Source organism: Saccopteryx leptura, chromosome 11 (genome assembly GCF_036850995.1).
Source record: "Saccopteryx leptura isolate mSacLep1 chromosome 11, mSacLep1_pri_phased_curated, whole genome shotgun sequence".
In the NCBI taxonomy this organism is placed as follows: domain Eukaryota; kingdom Metazoa; phylum Chordata; class Mammalia; order Chiroptera; family Emballonuridae; genus Saccopteryx; species Saccopteryx leptura.
This window is the reverse complement of record NC_089513.1, coordinates 54,614,885-54,628,426: the sequence shown is the minus strand read 5'-3', so window position 1 is coordinate 54,628,426 and position 13,542 is coordinate 54,614,885. Positions and strand designations below refer to the sequence as shown.

Sequence of the window (13,542 nt, the reverse complement as noted above, 5' to 3'; positions counted from 1 at the left end):
CCCATCACAGCCACCTGGCCCATGCAGGTTCGCATTTGATTTGGACAGACGGTAATGAAACAACAGAGCCAAGAACTGGTGGGCCATCATCTTTATCCTAGCTTGCACCCAGCGGGCAAGAAATACACATAGTGGAAAACACTTCCCTTTCCATTCAGGGCTCCCAAAGCCACTGACTTATCCGAATTTTCTAGAATCAAAGTTTTCTAGCTCACCAGCCTTATTCACCTCTGTTACCCATATCCTTCTCTCTGCATAAACTCTGCACAAACTGGCTTCTCCCTTAACACTCTGCCATCTTGGCTGCTTCTCCTGGCCTCCTCCACGTGGCCTTCTCTGCTCTCCTTTCTCTGCTGTCCTCTCTAATGCTAATCTCAGGAACTGAGAGAGCAAGCTCCTGGTCTGCCCCACTTTATAGTGTAGAAATCCAAACCTTTAATTCAATATACAAACAAGGAAGTCTCCGATACAAAGTCACTTATCTGAAGCACAATGGGATTCCTCATGAGAGTGCACCACCCCACATCATGCAACAGTCAAGGGTGTGGGGAAAAGCTTAGTCTTAAAACTAAGCCTTAGGAAGGCTATAACCACCCTGCCTGCTTACAGCCTGTCCCCCACACCCAATGCAAACTATAAGCGAGCAAACATATATATCATATTTACAAACTTATTTGACCAACAGCCTCTCAGGCAAACAAACAGCAGAATGGCCCCTCACAGCAGTGGGCAGGCAATCTGCACATCCATGATCCCCAATGTCTCATCTCTCTCAAGTGCAAGCACCATAGCCTCATATAAGCTATGCACATGTGCCTCTGCCACGTGCTCATGCACTAATCAGGCAAAGTGCTTGCAGCTGGTAACCCCGCAAGCAAGCCTAACACAGCTGCCCCACCGATCCCTATTTTTACATTTCTTGTGACAAATAGACATAGCATAAAATTTATTTATTTTTAATTTTTATTTTATTTTTTATTTTTGAGAGCGAGACAGTGTGTGTGTGTGTGAGAGAGAGAGAGAGAGACAGGAATGGAGAAAGAGGGTGAGAAACATCAACTTGTAGCTGCTTTCACTTTAGTTGGGCATTGATTGCTTCTCATAGGTGCCTTGACCAAGGCTGAGCCAGTGTCCCTTTGTTCAAGCCAGCGACCTTGGACTTTTCATACCAATGGCCCTCGGGCTCCAGCTGGAGAGCTTTGGGATGGTGTGGACTATTCCCTTGCTCGAGCCGGTGACCCTACACTGACGAGCCTACTCTCAAGCCAGGAAACTTGGGGCTTTGGACCAACGACCCCAGCATTTTGGCTTGATGTTCTATCCACTGTGCCACCACCAGTCAGGCTGAATTTTATTATTTTAACCATGTTTTAAGTGTACAGTTCTGTGGCACTCAGTACATTCACACTGTTGTGCCATCCATCTCCAGAACGTGTTCATCTTCCCAAACTGAAACCCTGTCCCCACCGAACATTAACTCTGCGTTCTCCCCTCCCACCGGCCCCGACAACCACTGTTCCACTTCCTATCCTTATGAATTTGACTACTCTAAGTAGCCGATGTAAGTGAAATCATATAGTATTTGTCTTTTATGACCAGCTTATTTCATTTAGCATAGTGTACTCCAGTTACCCATACCATCGGATATATCAGGATTTTATTCTTTTCTTAGGGTTGAAAAATATTCCAATATATGGATATTCCACAGTTTAACCCTTTATCTATTGACAGATATTTGGGGTGTTTTCACCATTGGGCTGTTGTGAATAGTGCTGCTATAGATATTGGTGTACAAATAGCTGTGTGTCCCTGCTTTTGATTCTTGTGGGTATTTACCCAGAAGTGGAATTGCTCTCTCATATGGTGATTAATTCTACATTTAATTTTTTGAAAAACCACCATACTGTTTTTTTCACAGTAGCTACCCCATTATACATTCCCACGGAATCTTTTTAAATAAATAAAGGCCTTTCTACATAAGACCATTGTTTATATGCTTTCTTTTTAGTAAGCTTTAAATGTGATGATTTGTCAGTTTGACGCCTGACAAATCATACTCATTAAAGTTAGATATGTCTAAAGAAAAGTGAGACTCTTCAAATAAGATACAAACCAAGGTTCCACACAAACAATGGAATCCTGCAATAAACAAAATATGCTTTCTAATCTCTCTAATGCTAAAAGTATAAATAATCCAGCTGGATTTAATGACCAAAGGAAAGAAACACATTGTTTCTAGGTGTTGTAAATGTATAACTGATAGGTTACTGTTTAATGGAGTTAGTCAAGCACGGGTTTGCACAGCTTTTACAGATTGTATCTCTAGTCGGATTTCCAGGCTTACTGATTAGGGGCCCCTTTTACTTTCATAGGGTGTAATGACACTGTGTTTTCTCATTGTAAAGCCAGTAGCCACGGCCACCGTCATAGCCACCCCGCCCATGCAGGTTCGCATTAGATTTGGACAGATGGTAATGAAACAAGGGAGCCAAAAACTGGTGGGCCATCATCTTTAGTCCTAACTTGTACCCAGTGGGCAAGTAAAAACACACACTGGGCTTCAAAACCCACTCATTCAGCGCTCACAAAGCTACTGACTTATCCGAGTTTCCTAGAATCAAAGGTTTCTAGCTCACTAGCCTTATTCATGTCTCTTCCCCATCTCCTTCTCTCTGCACAAACTCTGCACAAACTGGCTTCTCCTTCAACACTCCGCCATCTTGGCTGCTTCTCCTGGCCTTATCCACGTGGCCTTTCTCTGCTCTCCTCTCTAATGCTAATCTCAGGAACCAAGAGAGAGCAAGCTTCCTGGTCTGCCCCACTTTAAGTGTAGAAATCCAAACATTTAATCCAGTATACAAACAAGGAAATCTCTGGTACAAAGTCACTTATCTGAGGCATAATGGGATTCCTCATGAGAGTGCACCACCCCACATTATGTAACAGTGAAGGGTGTGGGCAAAAGCTTAGTTCTAAAACTAAGCCTTAGGCTATAATAACTTTGCCAGCTTACAGCCTGTCTCCCATACACAATGCAAACTATAAGTGAGCAAACATATATATTATATTTACAAACTTTTTTGACCAACACTTAGGCTACAGGACAAGAAGAAGGGATGTGAGACTATCAGCTCCTCACCGTTGCTATAGCTACGTTTATAGGGACGTTTTAGGTCAGAGTGAAGACTAGGGGATAAAGTGAAAAGCTGAGTTTTCAAAAGTTGTCAGCCAAAATTTTCTGAGACTGTGGAAAAGAAAGGACAAGTGTGGGCTTTGGGGCCTCATGGGAGAGACCTGTTCCATCTTCCAGAGGTAGAACAAGGGTCTGGCCAAAGTTGGAAAGCTCTGCTTGGCCTCTGTGTCTTCTTTCTCGTTCACATTGTACCTTTTAGAAAACTCTCTAGGACCCACTCACTCTTTTTTCTTCCTTAGTGTTGGTCTTGACTGTGTCAACACCAACATGTCTCGTGACTTCCTGGCATCAATATCCAATTCCATGGTCTTTTCATCCCTGGTGACCTCACAGCTCCTGGTCTAAGGTTCTCTGATGATCTAAAAGTGCTAACGTGGCAGGGAGACCTGTGTCCTGACCAGCTTCCCTCCTGCTTGCTACACTCAAGCCAACCCGCCTCCTGCAGTGTCTGAGCAGCAATGCGTCCTCGTCCCAAGGGGCCTTTGCTTCCGCCCCTACGCCCTTGCACTGTCATTACTCACATGTCTCCTACTCAGTCTTCCCCCTTTTCCGAGGTGCCTCAGTGAGGCCCTTCCTGACCTTCTCCAGACTTGCCTGCCCACGCCTTCAACACCTCTGTCCTTCTCCTTGAGGACTTGGGCAACCCCTACCTCTCCATTAGGTCATCGGCCCGTACCGACCATGTCCTCCACTTCTCCGTATTTGTAGCACTGGCTACAGTCTCCATCAATGTTTACTGAATGACCCTGATGTGAAAAATTGTTAGTGACATTCCTTGCTCCCAGTCTCATGTGTCCCAGCCATGTGCTTCTCTGAGCGTAACCCCTCTGCTTCTCTGCCTACCCAGAACCCCCCAGGAGAGGGGGCAGTCATTGTCCTACCTGGGAGGGGGAGCTTACCCTACTTACTGCCCCAGGGCCATGTCTCTGCTCTTCACTTACTGGGCAGGCTGTTCTCGGGACACACAGGCCTCTGACCCTCGGGGCAAAACCACCAAGCAGGTTTGCACACGTCTGCTTAGTATATGGCACAAGAAGGAGTGTGTCGGGCTGACCTCTGTAACCGCCCTTGGACGTCACATCCTCCAGTTTTGCTGGCATTTTGCTGACTTCTTTAATTCAATTTCCATGACCGATTTCTGAGCCACTTCCCCAGTCAGAAGGGGGAGAAAGGGACATTAGTTATTGGCACCTCTGCTCCAACATGAACAAACAGAACATTGCATTTTGGGGAAGAGCGTAATGTAATTTCAAAGGCTTTGATGAGATATTCATAGGTGAAAACTGGTTAGCTTTGGCTGAGGTGGTGATAGGGGTCAAGAGATGGGAGGGCTCTTTTTTTTTTTTACATTTCTCAGGTCCTGGAATGGGCTGTAGCTACATTTCACAAGCTGGTGTATCTCATTTAGGGGACCAGGCTGTCTCTTACATGGCACTTACAGGGTAAGGAAAAAGTGAAGATCCCAGCCAAGGTCGTCTGTGACATGCTTGATTGTGCTTTTGAAGTAGTTTCAACTAAGCTTCCACCAAGCAGTAAAATCATTCCAGGACACATGGTGAAGTTGAGCACTGGGAACAGTTAAAAAGAGAAATACAGTAAGATGAGGAATGGAAACCAGCCCCTTTTCAGTTTTGACTTCTTAAGGTGGCTGACATTTGAAAGATTATTATGTAGGGCCAGTGGCCACCACCGTTGTGGCCATGCAGGTTCTCCCTGAAGTCAGACAGATGGTAAAGATGTGGTAAGGTTCCAAAAAGCTACAAAATTAATATTGATATTTTAGAAGGAAAGGCCAGGCTTTCTGTCCCGTCCTTTCCTTGGGGAGAGGAGAGAGAAGAATGTAGAAATTCCTGACTTACAAGGACAATGGGTCATTTAGTTTTAACTATAGAATAAAGTCTGAGGAACTTCTTTTCTCTTACAATAAGAGACAGAATTTATATACCACCCTATATTGATTTTGGCTCTTTCTCCCTTCCTGGAATCCTGAGAGTAACATACCTCTAGGGAGAGGAGGAAAGATAGACACTAAAAGATTTGTAAATGTCTTTGATTGTGTTACCTTAAAAGTTTTAATGTTTCTATGGATCCCCTACCTAAACAAATGTTCTCAGCTTTTGTCATGATGTCATGCTCCCCCCAACCTGTATGTGGTCAAAGGGTATGTAAGCAGCCTCTGAGATGTATTTGGCGTGCATGATTTGGGTCTGCAATGCCCCATGTTAGCCATATGAGACCGGCATATTTAATAAATCTCCTCCTTTAATAAAACCCTTCAAATTCCATCCAGACTTGGTGTCTCTACGTAAACCCACGGAAGTGAGGTATGGGTACTTTACAACAAAGAAACAGTGGAGCCAAAAAATGGTGGGCCATTCCTTCATTAAAGTCTTCCACCGGCCTAAGAGCAAACACACAGGGAAAACACTTCCATTTCTTTCTTTTTTTTTTTTATATTTTTCTGAAGTTGGAAATGGGGAAGCAGTCAGACAGACTCCCGCATGAGTCCGACCAGGATCCACCCGGCATACCCACTAGGGGGCGATGCTCTGCCCATCTAGGGCGATGCTCTGTTGCAACCAGAGCCACTCCAGTGCCTGAGGCAGATGCCATAGAGCCATCCGCAGTGCCCGGGCCAACTTTGCTCCAATGGAGCCTTGGCTGCGGGAGGGGAAGAGAGAGACAGAGAGGAAAGAGAGGGGGAGGAGTGGAGAAGCAGATGGGTGCTTCTCCTGTGTGCCCTGGCCAGGAATAGAACCCGGGACTCCTGCACGCCAGGCTGACGCTCTACCACTGAGCCAACCAGCCAGGGCCAAAACACTTCCCTTTCATTCAGGGCTCCCAAAGCCCTGACACATTCTCCGGTTCCACAACCAAGAGAATCTTCTCTGGTTCCTCCTAGAATCAAAGGCTTCCCACAAGCCGCAGTAGGGCTCCCAAAGCCCCTCAGCTGTGGTTCCCCATCTGCACACCTTCTCTTTCTCTGCAAAACTGGCTTCTTCTTCAGCACTCTACATTCTCTCTCTCTCCCTGAAAAAACTGGCTGGGCCCACCAAGACCCCTCCTCCAGCAAACATTAGCAACACAATGGCCCCTCCCAAGCAGGAATGCAAGCTGCAATTTGCAATCAACTGCCCTGCTCTGAGAGCAAGAACATACTTGGCTGCCCCGCCCCATTTTTTAACAATAAAAGTGAGCAAATTCAAAAAACACAAATTTTAAAAACTCATTTGCCCAACATACTACTAGTCATCTTTAAGTGGAAGCGATGGCACGTGCACCTGACACTGCTTACTGGGGGGCTATCTTTGAAATACATAGCTTCCCTAGAGGATGAAAATCAGAACTACTCTGACAGGTGTTTTAAGCATCCCTTTCCCATCATCAGATTGCTGGTAACGGGTTACCGTTTATTTCAGACGGCGTGGTATCCCTGTGCCCTCCATTGGTTGATGATCATCTTTCTTACTTGGGCTTTTCCTCACTGTCTGCTGGAAGCATCTGAGCATGGTTCCAAAGTGAACACTCCTTGATATTCTGAGACACGATTCTTGGAAATTTTAAGAAGAGAAACTTACTTCATCTAAATGTGTCACAACCGGTAGCCAATCCATCCTCTCCAGCCCCTCCCATAAATAGGAAAAGCAAAGAAGAGAAGAAAGGTAGAAACAAGAAAATATATTTGTCATGTTCATTTTGCACTTCTAATAGTAGCACCACATTTAGAGAAAAATAAACCTGCATTATTCCAAAACTCTCTTCCCATTCATGAAGCTTGTAAAGCCAGTAGCCACGGCCACCATCACAGCCGCCTGGCCCATGCAGGTTCGCATTTGATTTGGACAGACGGTAATGAAACAATGGAGCCAAGAACTGGTGGGCCATTAGCTTTAATCCTAGCTTGTACCCGGAGGGCAAGTAAAAACACACGCTGGTCTCCAAAACCCACTCATTCAGCGCTCACAAAGCTACTGACTTATCCGAGTTTCCTAGAATCACCAGACTTATTCACCTCCATTCCCCTTCTCCTTCTCTCTGCACAAACTGGCTTCTTCTTCAGCATTCCTCCATCTTGGCTGCCTCCTCTCTCCTCCACGTGGCCTTACTCTGCTCTCTTCCCTGCTCTCTGCCCTCCTCCTAGAACGCAATCACTCTTCTCCCAGAACAATGTGATCTATCTTCCATTTTAAACCTTTTGGTACGAAAGCCCTCCCCCAACACATATTAACATAATTCTGCCAATCCCAAGCAATCACCTGGGCGATGGGCTTCCACGTGGGCAGCGCCATCTTTAACGAAGTGAGCATAATATATTTTATCTGCCGAACAGAGCTATTTCCCTTTATCTGTTAATTTTGTAAAAACAGCCAAGTAAAATATAATAGAAATGAATAGTTTAATTTAATCACCCATAGAATATTACTTAAACTGTATTCTGCATGTATCCAACATGCCAAATTTATTTTATTTTATTTTATTTTTTTTGGTGAGAGAGAGGAGAGAGACAGAAGATATAGGCAGGAAGGGAGAGAAATGAGAGTATCAGTTCTTTGTTGAGGCACCAAATGAACTTCTAAACTCCAAGCTTCTTTTGTTTTGACTAGTTGTTGCTATTTTGCATTATGATCAATGGATTACACTTTAATGATCAATAAGCTATAAAATCAGAAGTAATTTATATCTGCTATTAGTAATTAGCCTTATAATTATTTGCAATTTTATTTTCTAATAGTATCCATTACAAAGCTTACAAAGGACAAATTTCATGACTTTTATAGGGATAATTGAGCAGTACTACTTATCAAATATATTTAACTCTTTTTTATGTGATTTGACTCTTCAATCTCTTTTGTCTATGAAAAGCTCATCTTTATTATTATATGTAAGAGAGAAAATCTTCTCCCATTCACTGTTTAGCTACTGCCCTGAGGCCGGTAAGTGTTGAATGGAGAATTTCTAAAGGGGAGTGTTCATATCCAGGCCCCTGCAGCTCACAGGCTGAGGTCCTGCACGGGGTCCTGCACAGGGCCGCAGGGCTTTCTGAGGGGGGGGGGGAGACACTTCATTTCCCCATGGACATCTGGAACTGACCTCTGATATCTGAGAGTTAGGCTACCCTGTAGTTTTCAGATCTCCGTGCCTGAAGTGGATTTAATATATGCACGATTGAGGCCCACGTGAAAATTCCTGTCTGGATTTCTCTGAGGAAACTGGTGTTTGATGTGTGTCTACCGTACATCTGTGACAGTTTCTGTGCGTGCCAGTGATCGTTAACAAAGGCCTATTGGTGGAAAACCATGATGAAAGTGGGTTTCTAAACGGCTGTATTAGCTGCTGGTTGGGCAAGACTGGAATGACTCTGAATTTAGTAAAATCCTTGTGTCATCAATTTGTGTTCAGCCAACCTTATATTGAGAGGAAAAGCAGTTAAGTCAACCATGCAAAGAAAACAAAAGGTGGAGGGGAGGACAACAAATATCACAGATTTCATTTAAGCAAAGGTTTAAAATTCTATTTTAATAGCATTCCTCACTTTTTTTTTTTCATTTTAGTGAAAGGAGGGGAGTCAGAGATAGCCTCCCGCATGCACCCAGACCACAATACACCCAACAAGCCCACTAGGGGGCGATGCTCTGTTTATCTCGGACATTGCTCTGTTGCAGAGGAACCAAGCTCTTAGAGCAGGAGTTGGGAACTTTTTTGGCTGAGAGAGCCATGAACGCCACAGATTTTAACATATAATTCTGTGAGAGCCATACAATATGTTTAACACTAAATACAAGTAAATGTGTGCATTTTATGTAAGAGCAACAGTTTTAAAGTACAATAAGTCTCTGAATTCTTTTTAATAATATTGTTACGCTGCTGCTAACCAGTGATGAATAAAGTACTTCTTACCATTAATGTGACTTCTGGTGCTGCATGGTTTTGCTGATGGCTTTGTAGTCTGGTTGATACGTGGTTAGGTTAAGCTTCATGCAGGCGTTGAGACTTCCATCTGTTAAACGTGATCATAGGTTGGTCTTAACGTTCTTTAGATGTGAGAAAGACTGCTCACATGCATACGTAGAGCCAAACATTGTCAGTATAGCAATACTCACATGCTGCAGTGTGTGGTATGTGTCGGGAAGCGCGGTCCAAGTTTTGACAATCAGCTGGTCCACGGGTTGACGTTTTTTCATTTCTCCCCACTTGTGTTTTCTCACCAACTCTGCTTGCTGTCATGCAAGTCTTTCCAAATCTTCATTCAGTGACTTGAACTTATTCACTCACATGTCTGAGGCCTTCAGGTCAGCAGCTCATAGCTCAAAATCTCTGATGGAGACACCGGGGATGTAACTCAGGTCGGCGCTGTCCACTGCACACTCATGTGGACGGGTGATGAACTTAAAAAGACGAGTGCGCTTATGAAATTCTCCAAAGCACACTTTGAATGACTGCAGGAGATTAGATGTGAAGCCCACTAGCTGCTGGAGATGAAGATGTTGAGCAGGGTCACTTGCTGTGCATGCATCTTTAAACTCTTCCAGTTTTTCTAAGTGGAGTAAACGACCTGTTTCAATGCCGGCGATGAGGAGTTCCAGCTTGTTTTCAAATGCAAACACTGCTTGTTGAAGGGATAAGACTGTATTTCCAATGCTTTGCATTTTCACATTGAGCTGGTTCAGATGTTCAGTCATGTCCATGAGATAGTAGAACTTCAGGAGCCACTCAGTGTTAGCTAACTCAGGATGCTCGACGTTTTTCATTTCAAGAAAAGTCCAGATTTTGCTCAGACAAGCCGTGAAACGGCTGAGCACCTTTCCCCTTGACAACCAATGCACATTGTTGTGCAGAAGCAGACCAGGATAATTATTCCCAACTTCATCCAGCAGTGTTTTAAACTGGTGATCATTTAAAGCTCGGGCAACAATAAAGTTGACCATCTGAATGACCAGCGACATCACCTCACCAAGCTGCTCACCACACATCTGAGCACAAAGCACCTCCTGATGTAGGATGCAGTGAAAACTTAGGATGGATCTCTTTTCATGTTCACAAAGAAGCGCTACGAATTCTCTGTTTTTCCCCACCATGCACGGAGCACCATCAGTACACACAGAAATAAGTTTATCCATTGGTAGATATTTTTCTTTAGCGAACTCAGTGAAAGACTTGAATAAATCCTCCCCTCTTGTTGTCTCTTTCATAGGCAAAACAGCAAGACTTTCCTCATATAGTGTGTCACCAACAACATACCTTGCAATCACGCTGAACTGGGATAAATGGCTTATGTCTGTTGACTCATCCAAAGCGAGAGAAAAGAATGGTGCTGCATTTATGTCCTTCACTTGTGTTGCCTCAATTTGATTTGCCATCATGATGGTACGATCATGAACAGTTCTTGCCAACAGAGGCATGTCTTTTATTTGTTTGATTATCTTGTCTTTATCCGAAAAGTCGTCAAAAAGTTCATTGGCAACATCAAGCATGAATGTTTTGGCATACTCCTCATCTGTGAATTGCTTTCCATTTCTCACAATTGCTAAAGCACCAGCAAAGCTAGCCAAATTCCAGTCACCATGTTGGGTCCAAGCATGGAGTTTCTGCTGATTAGCTTGCATTCTGCACAGTAGCTCTTGACATGCTTTCTTCCTGCTGTCCCCTGCTGGATATTTCGACGCCAATGTAATATGGCATGTGTTGAAGTGCCGCTTTATATTTGACCGTTTCATCGATGCAATTTTATCATTGCATATTAGACACACTGCAGAACATACTCTCTCCACCAAGGCGAATTCCTCTGTTCATTCCTGCTGAAAAGTACGACACTCCTCATCTTTTTTCTTTTTGCCATCTTCTTTATCGAAAGGGTTTCTGCAATTAACTAGCTGACTACTTGATTAAAAGGAGGGAAGTTTACTTCCTGACCTCACAACGACCTGTGTACATTATGCATTATCCAATAAAAATTTGGTGTTGTCCTGGAGGACAGCTGTGATTGGCTCCAGCCACCCGCAACCATGAACATGAGCGGTAGGAAGTGAGTGGATTGTAATACATGAGAATGTTTTATATTTTTAACGTTATTATTATTATTATTTTTTTAAATTTTTATATATTTTTATTTTTTTATTCATTTTAGAAAGGAGAGAGAGAGAGAAGGGGGGAGGAGCAGGAAGCATCAACTCCCATATGTGCCTTGACCAGGCAAGCCCAGGGTTTCGAACCGGCGACCTCAGTATTTCCAGGTCGACGCTTTATCCACTGCGCCACCACAGGTCAGGCTATTACTTTTTTAATTAAAGATTTGTCTGTGAGCCAGATGCAGCCATCAAAAGAGCCACATCTGGCTCGTGAGCCATAGGTTCCTGACCCCTGTCTTAGAGCCTGTGGTGGAGGCCATGGAGCCATCTTCAGTGCCCAGAGCTAACTTGCTCTATTGAGCCTTGGCTGCAGGAAGAGGGGAGAAGAGAGAGAGGGAGAGAATTAAGAGGGAAAGGGGAGAGAAGCAGATGGGTGCTTCGCCTGTGTGCCCTGACCAGGAATTGAACCCGGGACTTCCACGTGCCAGGCCAACACTCTACCACTGGGCCAACTGGCCAGTAACCTCACTTTTTTAATCTTATGTAACCTTAGGCGTGGTGTGTGTGGACATGTGGGGACAGTTCTCTGGAATATGCATGGGAGCTAAGGACTCTGGAGTGAGACCACCTGTTTCTTACAGGGACTTGCAACTCCGAAATCTATCTTTTAACCTCTCTATACATCAATTTCAGAATATGTGAAATGGGGACAATAAGTTGAAACTCACAAGGTTGTTTGGGATTAAATGAGATGATACACATGAAGCTCTTAACACCCAGGAAGTAAAACTTTTAGTTGTTTCTATTTTCTTTTTTTCATTTTTCCAAAGCTAGAAACGGGGAGGCAGTCAGACAGACTCCCGCATGCACCCAAATAGGATCCACCCGGCATGCCCACCGGGGGCAATGCTCTGCCCCTCTGGGGCGTCGCTCTGTTGCATCCAGAGCCATTCTAGCGCCTGAGGCAGAGGCCACAGAGCCATCCTCAGCACCTGGGCCATCCTTGCTCCAGTGGAGCCTCGGCTGCGGGAGGGGAAGAGAGAGACAGAGAGGAAGGAGAGGGGGAGGGGTGGAGAAGCAGATGGGTGCTTCTCCTGTGTGCCCTGGCCGGGAATCGAACCCAGGACTCCTGCACGCCAGGCCGACGCTCTACCACTGAGCCAACCGGCCAGGGCCTGTTTCTATTTTCAAATGTGAAAGTGGAAAACAGAAGGCAGATAGAGATCATTTCATTTGTAAATGACCTTGCCTTCTATCCCTCTCGAAGGGCTGCCCGGTCACACCATCTCACTTGGCACTCTTGTTTTATTTATTTATTTAGGAAATTTTCTTTTTTTTTTTTTTTCCTTTGGATTTTATTTATTCATTTTAGAGAGGAGAGAAAGACAAAGAAAGAAGTGAGGGGCGGGGGAGGAGCACGAAGCATCAACTCTCATATGTGCCTTGACCAGGAAAGCTCAGGGTTTCAAACTGACAGCCTCAGCATTCCAGGTCAATGCTTAGTACTAGCAGTCTTGCCCCACATGTTCATAGAGTTCTACTTCCATGATGAAAATATTGACAAAGCTGTTGGACAGTGATAAGTAAAGACGAGTCTAGTTTCACATATTTGACAGTACTGAGCAATGTTGCCCCACATGCTCATAGAGTTCTACTTCCTTCCATGGTGAAAATATTGACAAAGCTGTTAGATGGTGACAAGTAAAGATGAGGGTTCTCCCTTCAGTTAGTTTGGGCATCAGCATGGAAAGCAAAAGGAAAGCTGTTAAGGACACTGTGTGTTCCAGGAAGGTGCCGGATCTTCGCGAAAGTGGAAGAACCATCTCCAGCTGTAGAAGGAACTCTGCGTGTTCCCCATGTCTAGTTCCAGAGAAGAAATATAATCAATGGCTAAGTATTTTAGAGGAATTTGGGGAATGTTGTAATGTTAAAATGTAGTAAATCAGGGCAACATAAGTTATGGAATATGTGAATTATGACATTGGGGGGAAAGGTTTTGTTTTTTTTTTTCTGAAGCTGGAAACGAGGAGAGACAGTCAGACAGACTCCTGCATGCGCCAGACCGGGATCCACCCGGCACGCCCACCAGGGGGCGACACTCACCAGGGGGCGATGCTCTGCCCCTCCAGGGCGTTGTTCTGTTACGACCAGAGCCACTCTAGCGCCTGGGGCAGAGGCCAAGGAGTCATCCCCAGCGCCCGGGCCATCTTTGCTCCAGTGGAGCCTCGGCTGCGGGAGGGGAAGAGAGAGACAGAGAGGAAGGAGAGGGGGAGGGGTGGAGAA

At 44.7% G+C, this 13,542-nt stretch overlaps 1 protein-coding gene across 1 annotated transcript in view; it reads left to right on the top strand.

Moving 5' to 3' along the window:
- Window positions 1–13,542, top strand: part of LAMA1 (laminin subunit alpha 1) — a 196,766-nt gene that overhangs the window by 59,460 nt on the left and 123,764 nt on the right. The gene's annotated exons all lie outside the window — the stretch shown is intronic.